The sequence below is a fragment of the Silene latifolia genome, chromosome Y, assembly GCF_048544455.1.
Source record: "Silene latifolia isolate original U9 population chromosome Y, ASM4854445v1, whole genome shotgun sequence".
Lineage (NCBI taxonomy): Eukaryota > Viridiplantae > Streptophyta > Magnoliopsida > Caryophyllales > Caryophyllaceae > Silene > Silene latifolia.
The window spans coordinates 176,115,274-176,125,806 of NC_133538.1; the positions used below are offsets into that span (position 1 = coordinate 176,115,274).

Below are 10,533 nucleotides of genomic sequence, written 5' to 3' on the forward strand. Positions count from 1 at the left end.
TGTTAATCCATGTTCACTTTAACGGGGTTCAATTGTCTCTACAACCCGTTTGGATATAACAATGTACAGGGTGAGTTAAGAATAACTCATACGACAAATGTCGACATCGCACTTGGGTAGTCAATATCATATTGCAACCTTGTGATGTTTATCATAAGTGTAAACACTTATTGATTGCAATAGAAGTTTAACATCTCATGTGTCCATATGTTCAAACTTCTTACACTTGCATTTTCCTTCACATTCATGTTTTCTCTCATAGCATGAATCTTACCAAGTACACATCAAGGTTCTCGACCTTGGTTTTGGTTCTTTAACTTGAAAGAACTTTCTTATCGCTCGTCTCATAACGAACGAATTTGCGATGAATAATACAACTTGTACTGATCAAGTGTTCCATCCACACATAATGCACTAGGTATATGTTTTGTAGAATCTTGTAACAATTTACAAGATTATTCAGCTTAGCACTTCTCACAAGTCCTAGCTTTACTAGGAAAGATTGTTTTGAATAACTTCTTATTCAACCAAGCATCTTTCCAAAGCTTCTCATTTCTCTTTCTAGCTCGAAAGTTTTAGGATTCTCATAAATCCTTACCTGTGTTCGGATTTCATATATATGTGCAACCTATTGTCACATAATCGAGTATTCCGTCAAACACCGAAATCGCTCATCGGATTCTACTCGAGAATTCATGACGTTTCTATTATGGCTCACCAACCAATCATCATGCTCTTATGCATATGATTCAAAATTGGACATGTACATGATTATTCTAATGGCGGAAACATTAGTTACTAATAATCATGAGATCAACCGCTCTCAGGTTCAATGAACTACACCATGACTGCTAATGGTAATCCCATTTTCATTCATATGAATAACCTATGTAAATGTTGATACGATGTGTATCTCTTTAATACTAATCCAACGTCCCATGATGTAATTGGATTCATCATTGTCCATTTTCATCCAGAATTGAAAACTCAAAAGCTTTTTTATGAAAGTAGGTATTAGCTCGCCATTCTTTAATGAGTAATGAGTTTTATACATTCAAGGATGATAGCTCCCACTAAATTCCATGTCTTCACATGAGAATTTCCTAACTCCCACTCAATTCAACATATTTCGAAATTGACTTCTCAATTGAAATTTATTCAAGAATTGAAATATAAATTGCATTGCCAAGTTATTAGGATAAAACCATATATGTTCCCATCATATCCTTTCAAAATGCCTATTTTGAAGTGGTCTCATCTCAACCTTACAGAAAGAGATTTTAAATCTCTAACACACTTATGTCATAATGAAGTGTGGCAATGTCATTATTCAAATACAAATAATATTTAGAATACTTCCTTCACAAATACCCTTTTGGAAGGAGATTTAACCATTTCATAGGGAGGTTAAGTAATGACATTTGTATGGTTAATACGTTGGCTATTGAAGATATCGGAATATCAATCTTTGCAACTTGATTTTGATCATAACTAGTATGTTACTTTGATTCATTTAGGCTCTTAAGTAAATCTCAAGGTTGAAACTATTGGTCAAAAGTTTCATAAACTTAGTCAAAAACTTGTTGAGACTTTACATTAGTCATTTTCTTCCAAAACCATCTTTTGGTCTCCTCGTGTAGTTATCTTGAGAATATACTCTTATGATTACTACACTTGGTCTCTTTAGTCATATAGAACTAACTTGAGACCATAGATCTCATCTATTCGGCATACTATGTAAATAGATATACCTTCATTCAAATCATTCTCTCTTGCGTAGATCTTCATTTACACAAGTACACAATTTCATTTTTGCCTTGTGTCCTCATTTTTCTCCCACTCTATCTTTAGAATGAATACACTAATCATTCGAAGATAGTATATGAGACACAAATTAATGATGTTGAAGTATAAGGAGAACTATCTCATAGATAGACTAATAGTTATTGATTTTATATGTGTACTTGGTGATTGACATACCTTTAAGAGAGTTCATAGACTCAAAATCACTTTATAAATGATCATACACAAGCCTTAAGCATGTGGACATATAATGAAACCCGTCATTATAATTGTCTATTGGATCACTTTTAAGTGAATTATCTTATGTTTCAAAACGCAAGCATTTAAAGATGAAATTTTAGAACATAAAGGATAAATGATAAAACGGGTGACTTGGGTTGCAAACCAAGTCACCATCATCCAAAATACAAACCATTATCCAAAATACCTTTCCATGTCGAACACGGAAACTTAAAGTTCTAAAATTCAAAACATAACTTAAAATAAGACAATGAAAAACAAAGCTCCATAAAAGCTATCCTTAGCTTCTCCATGGTTTCTTATGCTTGTTTTTCTTTTCCCTTGTCTTTGCTTGGTGGAGGCCCTATTTACAATAAAAAGGGAGATACATTATCACAACTTTGCATCATAATACCATAGTTGAATTTAGAAACATAAAAGAAGGATAGTCATTTACCCTCTTTGGAGTAATTCTTCCAGCTTTGATATCACCAAGGTATTTGGAACAATTTCTTTTCCAATGCCCCATGCCATTACAATAATGGCACTTATCAAGAGGACCCTTCTTGACTTTGGAGGTGCTAGCTTCACAAGACTTAGCTTTGGTGAATGTGGGAGCTTGCTTCTTGCCCTTTCTCCCATTCTTCTTGAACTTCCCCTTACTCTTTGTGCTTATGTTAAGCACATCCTTGGGAGGGTTCACATTTAACCCCATGTCCCTCTCGGCTTGCACAAGTAACTTGTGCAACTCCTCAAGAGACACATCCTTGTCTTGCATGTTGAAATTCACCCGGAATTGCACATATGCCTTAACCTTAGACAAGGAGTGTAGAATCCTATCTACGATGAGTTCTTTGGGGATTTCAACCTTTTGAATCTTCAAGGTCTCGACAAGCTCCATGAGTTTGAGCACATGAGGGCTAACCTTTTGGCCCTCTTTAAAGTCGAGATCAAAGAATGCCGCGGCCGCCTCATATTGGACGATCCGCGGAGTTTGTGAAAATATGGTCACAAGTTTGGAGTAAATCTCATTAGCATTGCCCATTTTAAAGGCTCTCCTTTGGAGTTCCGCCTCCATCGCAAATATTAAGACATTTTTCATTGCGGCGGACTCCTTTTGGTAAGTCTCATAGGCTTCCCTCGTGGCCGCGGTGGACCTAGTGGAGGTTCGGGTGGAGAGGCCTCGGTAAGGTAACGAAGCTTGTCGTCACCTTCGGCGGCTAATTTGAGTTGGGCATCCCATTCGGAGAAATTTGACCCATTCTTTTCAAGTTTACATCGATCCATAAAGGATCGGAGCCAAGATGAAGTAGCGAGTGGTGTAGCATTAGGAGTTGGTGTTGCCATTTGTTATGAAAAAGAAGTGGTCTACAAAACAAAATATAAGGAGTAAAACAATTGTCGTTTTAATTATACTCGTAAAAATGAATGATTTAAACAAGTTTTATGCATTTTTCTAGTGACCTCTACCCAACTAGAATAAATGATTCCAAGACCCAAATTCATATCGACTTAGGCACGGGGTAGCCGATGAAACCCTCATCAATATAACTCGGTGGATTAACCTTTTAATCGATTCTACTTTTAGAACTCTTGGTCGATAAAATTACTCTAATATTTATCTATAGCCCAAAACACATCAATAAGGGCACGGGGTAGCCGATGAAACCCTTATCAATTACTTTTGTTGAGTTCAATCCAAATTTCGAATAAATGTGTCCATTATCCAAACCCACATTAACTTAGGCACGGGGTAGCCGATGAAACCCTCATCAACATGAATTCGGTGGATTAGACATTTATCACCCACTTCCCCTACGTAACAAGGTTTGTACCCCGGGGTAGCCGAGTGCACTCCCTCGCGAAATAGGTTTTCATGGTTTCTACTATTTGGTAAGGCTATGTCTCAATTAATTGTTTTAGCGAGAGGTCATGTCAATTTATTATCTATCACGTTTTAAGTGAACTAAAGCGGTGAACTACGATAATTCGAATTGACACGGTCGATAAACTCGATAAAAAGACAATGCATGTTTAGTTATGGCGATTTAGCGATGCATGTGACATAAAATAAAATGCAAGCATAAAGATAAAAATCCTAGTATGGCCTTTCCTAAAATAGAAAAACTATTAATCTATTACATATTCGGAAACCAACTCCATTGGTCCCTTGAACTTCGATTGTGGCACACATCTCGAGGTAACACCGTCTTTATGTATCGCCATTCTTGAAGAAATCCGTCTTTTGGAACTCCGGAATGAATAAAATTACATAATAAATTACATAATTTCCTATTATACATTTGTAACTAAAATAAAATAAATCTATTAAATTACAAAACGGTGATACGAGATCACAATAAAATTACAACCGAATCGATATTCCCATACATTTCGGGAAATACCAATTAAAATCTAAGGCCATACTAAGTAAAATTACATAATTAAAATTTACATAAATTAAAATTATGACAATCATAAAGAAAATGCAGCATTATAATATGTATGAACATGCTCAATTTTTATGCTAAATCGCCTTTAATTAGCCAATATCGTATATTACTCGGTTTTTTTACGTTTGCGTGATTTCAACATTTTATAATCACAAAAATACATAAACTCACATTTATGCATAAGTTAATTACCCTAACCTCTTAGGACTCAAAATATAGTCTTCACTAATAATTTGACCATAATTAACTTTTATTTACAAAATTGTTCATAAATGGACCAAAATTACAAAAATAAGCTATTAGACTTCAAATAAATCACAAAATTTCAAATAAATTCAAAATTTGAAATTTAAATTCATGAACATTCTGGAAAAATTCCATGACACTCATAATGTTCAAAATCTTAGGTTAAAAATTTCGAAATTTTTCCGGAAAAACAATGTTGCGGTTTATCAATTTATAATAAAATAATCATAAAAACATGGAAAAATTATTTTCATTAAATTTTCAATTTTAGATCTGAAAAATATAATAAAATGCAACATTAGACGTTTTTCCTAAGTCATAGATTATGTTTTATTAATTTTTCACTAATAATGTCACTATTTATGCTATTTTTCTTCAAAAATTCATAAATCATGCTAAAAGACTTCTTTATAGCCAATTATTTTACAAACATCTTGTAAAATTGCATGTGACAACATATTAATTTTCTATGACCAGATTCGAAATTTAACTCATATTAACCTATTTTTCTCTTAAATCCGAATTTAATAATGAAAAATTCATTTTTCGAGCATAACAAGTCCAAAAATTATGAAAATTTACAGGTTATCTCAAAATAATATATGTAACAACATGTCCAAAAACCAAGTGAAAATTCGAAGTCTAGCTATTTTTAGACCAAAAATGACATTTTTACTCATAAAATCACATTTAAATGCCATTATTGTAAATTATGAACAATAAAAATCCGAAAAATTAACCAAAATATCCTAAAACACTTTAGGACCAGAAATATAAACATGCATGTAATAATTTCGTGATATATCATAATAACACAAATTTTACAAGTTTTATTTGTTATTCATATAACTCGGAAAAACTTTTAACCAATTTGCATGCAAACAACCGTGGCTCTGATACCAATTGAAGGAAATGTAGATTCATTTACATATTAACATACTCATATATGTCTAAATAATTTGTCATAAAATTAAAACGGATCTTATGCATGCAAACAATAATATAAATAGAGGAGAAATCATGTCCTTACAAAATGGATTTCGGCTATTAGGGCACAAGAGAGATCACCTATCTCTCTTGTTCTTGAGCTTTTCCTTTATGGATGAACAAGATCTAAGTATAAGATCTCTCCCCAAGCTTTATACCCAAGGCTTTCACTTAATTTAATTAATATTATTTGATCTAGTATAATATTAATCTTAGTAGAAAATTGACCCAAAATATTTATTAACACATAAATATTTCGGTATTATGGAGGGAGAGGTAGAGAGCTTTTTATCTCTCTAGAATACTAATTTTTGGATGATAAGTTGAATGAATATCACTAACACATTTTAGTGTAATAATAGGTAAAATTATGAGAAAAACCAATGATGGTTTTCACATAAAAAACCGGGTGGAATGGGGGGCTTTTAGGGGAGCCAATGCATGAACACTTTTGTCTTCACAAGAATATTAGGGTTGCATGGCTAGGAATGTAGGTAATCATTGTGTTCTTATAATAATTAAACAAACACAATATTAGCTTCCACTACCCCTTTATTTCGGCATTCATGGATTAAAAGTGATCCATTTTATTTTTGTCAATTGTAAATATGTCACATGTCACATGTGACATATATTTGTTATGTATTTTTAACATATTAAAAATCAACGTATTATAAAAAATACGTCACACAAAAATCGACTTGGTAATTTTACAATTACTTGTGCCAAAATATTTTACCTTTTATAAATTACAACTGATTGTATTTATAACAATTCATTCAATTTAATTGTTACATTAAACAATTATTTCATCCGAGTAATGATACAATTCAATTACTCAGACCGTATCTTATTTAATCATATTTCAATATGATACGTAAATTTTACTTCCAAAATCGTCCGTCAATTTTCAAGTAATTTAATTAACTCGTAACATTATACGATTAATTAAATAATCAATTAAGAGTAATGCCCTATAGGTATGACCTAGGGGTCAATCGATCACCACCGTCACACGACAGTAATGTCAAACTCTAGTCAGCCAATCATTACCGATATATGTTGACCAGTTGACAGTAACAATATTACTTCCCAATTGTATTCATTTTAATGAGACTTAAACATGTGATCATCATGATCAACAGTCGTGATCGCATTATTGTCGGAGGACACATATTCCAACACCCGTCACAAGGGGATGTGCATATTAATGGTCATGGGTTTTTGCTCTATGGTTTTAAGAGGGGCTTAGGTGGTAAGTCTGCGGTCCCCACTGGCGGTGTGGAATATCTGTTGCGATGGGTATTCTGGCAGTTCTACACACTTCAGTGTGTAGACAGGTGATTGGTGATGATCTGGAGTTGGGGGTTTGTGCTTGTTTTATACCATGTTTCATATGATGTTCTTTAGTTACTGACCTTGTGTGGCTTTGTCTGTGTTTCTTTTTTGTTATGTGTTTGTGGTTATCCATTATGGTGAGCAGTCTATCTTAGTAGGTGTTGATTTATGGAGCTTATCTGAGTGTGTTAGAGGGACGTATCTTTCACCGAGTCTTAGCATGGAGTAGTCTCACCGTAGTTGTTTAGTCTTATCAGTTGTATCTTTCTTTTATGTTGAGTTTGAAATATGTAACAAATTGTAATAGTTCTTTTATTGACGTTGTGATATACTATTCCTCGGGCAACCGAGATGGTAACGCCCATATATACTAGGGAAGGTCTTGTTAAGGCTCCGTAGTAGATGGGGGTGTTACAAAGTGGTATCAGAGCGACGATTTTGGAACCTGTAACCAATGACCAATATGAACGTAGAGAGTCTAATAAAATGAACCTGGTGTATTTATGTTGGGAGCCCCTTTGTAATTTATTTTGGGTAGGAAGATGCCCTCATTCCAAAATCCTGGCCCCAATATGCTTCAACCAGTCACTTCAAATGGGGGTATTGAGCCGGGAACTGTATGAACATGTGTGTGATGTGCAGGATATATGTATAAAGGTAATGCCATATGTAGTTGATAGCTGATGTGACCATAATTAGAGCACATTTAGTCCCCGAATTAGCCTTGTTCCCATGCTTTTTAGTGCATATTTGGGTCATTTATTGTCTTTAGTTCTTTGTTTTGCATATTCTTTGAGTTTTGATCCCTTGGTAGGAAAGGAGTGCAAACCTTGCATTTTCATGGCAAAATGAGGCTAAATTGATTGAATTCAATGACCAAGCATCAAGGAGAGACAAGATTAGAAGGCCTTTATACATACTATAGTAGATGGGCAATGATGAGAAAAGATTCTTGCATCCCCGAGGAAATCCCCAAGGATTATATGAAGAAAAATTAAGAAAAGAGACTGCACAGCAATCCGTGCGTCTTCCCCAGAAGACGCCCGTCTCCACCACCACAATCCGTGCATCTTCACCCCAAGACGCCCGTGCAAAAGACCCAGAAGACGCCCGTCTTCACTCCAAGACGCCCAGGCAGAGACCACCAAATTCGCCCGTCCCATGCTGAAGACGCCCGGATTCTCAGGCAGACCCATTTCGTCTTCTTCAAGCTTCAAGGAAGGATGCACATCTTTTTCTAGAGACCGGAGTCTCCCTAGAGACCGAAGTCTTTCCAAAAAGACCGGCTTTTCCTTAAGTAGGGACTTAATCGTCATTTAAGCCCTTAGTTAACCCTAATTCATCCACCTAATCCTCACTATAAATACCCCATTAGTCTAATTAGAAGAGCATGTTCTTCTTAGCAATCTTTAGTGTAGTTAATATCAATCAAATATCTCTTTAATCTTGTAATGAACAATTAATCAAGTTTTAATACAAGTTTTATTTCCTTAATCTCTCTCTTGTTCATCCTTTATTTTGGGTAATTGAAGATTATTTGGGTTATTATTGGGAGATTGACAACCTCTCAATCAAGCATCAAGTACTTCTTTTATTCTTTGCTTTATTGTTGGAATCATTAGTAGGTATAATTCTCTTAATCCCTTTTTAATTATTGTTAATCACTTTCATTTATTCATCATGTTTCACTTTGTTGGTATGATTGACAACCTTGCTAGCATGTTCAACATGATAATGAGTGAGTAGTTCCTTAGCTAGGGTTAATGGGTAATTAAGGGAAATCAACATGGGGAATGATTCATGCTTAAATTAATATGCTTTCATAGTTTATTTGCTTGCTTGGTTTGATCTCAACTCATGCACATGGTATGTTTGATGAAATGTGAGCCTATAAATCCTTGCATTTTTTTTACACATCACCTATCTTTTCAATAAGACTTGTAAGGCATAAACCAACTCGAGTCTCATTAGACCATGCATGTTGTTGAGTAGGGAAGACTAAGTCGACTTGTAGGTGTTGTACAATCTAATCGATTCGGCTCCGGGACCCAAACTTTCCTAGGATTGTAAGATATAAACCAACTCGATCCATCACAACAATAATTGCTTGCTTATAATTTGAGAACATGTTCGTATGATCAATTCCCATGAATCCCCTATGACCCCATGACACCCTAGTGCTTTTTATCAATTGTTTACATCCCTTTTAATTCATCTTGCTTGTTTACTTTCATTGCTATTTAGTTTAGTGATCTTCTACATCAAACCTCAATTGTGACACCCCTAAGACACCACTAGTTGCAATAGAAATCTCATCTCAATTCCCGTCCCTTGGGATCCGACCTTTACTTGCCTCTTTACTAATTGTAGAGTTGTTTGTGAAGTTATAAATTGTGTTTTGGTCTAGGTGCTCCTAACGACAAGTAACCAAAAGATTTAGTAAAAATATCCCGACCAAAAATGGCGCCGTTGCCGGGGACGGTGTTAACTTGATTTAGATTTTCTTATATTGTTATTAGTTGTGTCTTTCTTTCCCTTGGGGAAGTAAAACTCCTCAAGGTTTGTTCTAATTGTTTTCGAGTTGTTTGATATTTTGCATGTCTAGAAGGTCACAAGGTGACTTGTTACCCTTTGATCGTGAAATTGAAAGAACTTTGACAACTAATAGAAGACTTGCTAGGAGAACTTTGAGAGGTATTGGTGAGGTTGTAGATATTCAACCAAATACTATTGAGTTCATCAACCCTTTTGCAAGAGAAGGTGAGGAGAACCCAACACAAAATCAACCCACAATGCCTAAGTTTTCATCACATTCCGTACCCACTGAGGAGAACCTACCCAATGGTACTCCCACACCACAACATCTAACCGGAAATTTTATTGCCAAATCCGCATTTATCCAATTAGTCGAAAGAAGCCAATTTGGGGGGATGCCTAGTGAAGACCCTCATTCTCATATGGAGACTTTTTGTGACTATTGTGATGCGATTTCTCAAATCGGTGTAACTCAAGACCAAATACGATGGGTCTTATTTCCTTTTTCTCTAATTGGCACCGCGAAACAATGGTTGAAAGGCCTTGATAAGGCTACTCTCGGAATTGATTCTTGGAAGAAGTTGGCTCTAGCTTTCTACAAAAAGTTCTATCCACCGGAAAAGACTAACATGTTAAGAGCTCAAATCACGGGCTTTAAGCAAAGGGATGAAGAATCTTTGTATGAAGCTTGGGAGCGGTTTAAGGGGATTTGTCGCTCATGTCCTCACCATGGACTTAGCGAGTGGTTCTTGGTACAACAATTTTGGAATAGTCTTTATGAAGATTCAAGGAACATTCTCAACATGGGATCAAATGGAATGTTCACCGAAGTTGATGACAATCAAACTTGGAACAAAATTGAGGAAATGGCGGTCCATAACTCACAATATAGTAGACCTCGCAAGGCTACTAGAGGAGGAAAGCATGAAGTTGACTCCATTACTCAATTGGG

General features: G+C 35.1%; 1 non-coding gene across 1 annotated transcript; it reads right to left on the bottom strand.

The window, feature by feature from the left end:
* Positions 1–10,210: 10,210 nt before the first annotated feature.
* On the bottom strand, positions 10,211–10,317 carry LOC141635103 (small nucleolar RNA R71). The gene has a single exon (XR_012539808.1). It is a non-coding gene; the product is annotated as a small nucleolar RNA R71 (small nucleolar RNA).
* Positions 10,318–10,533: the final 216 nt, after the last annotated feature.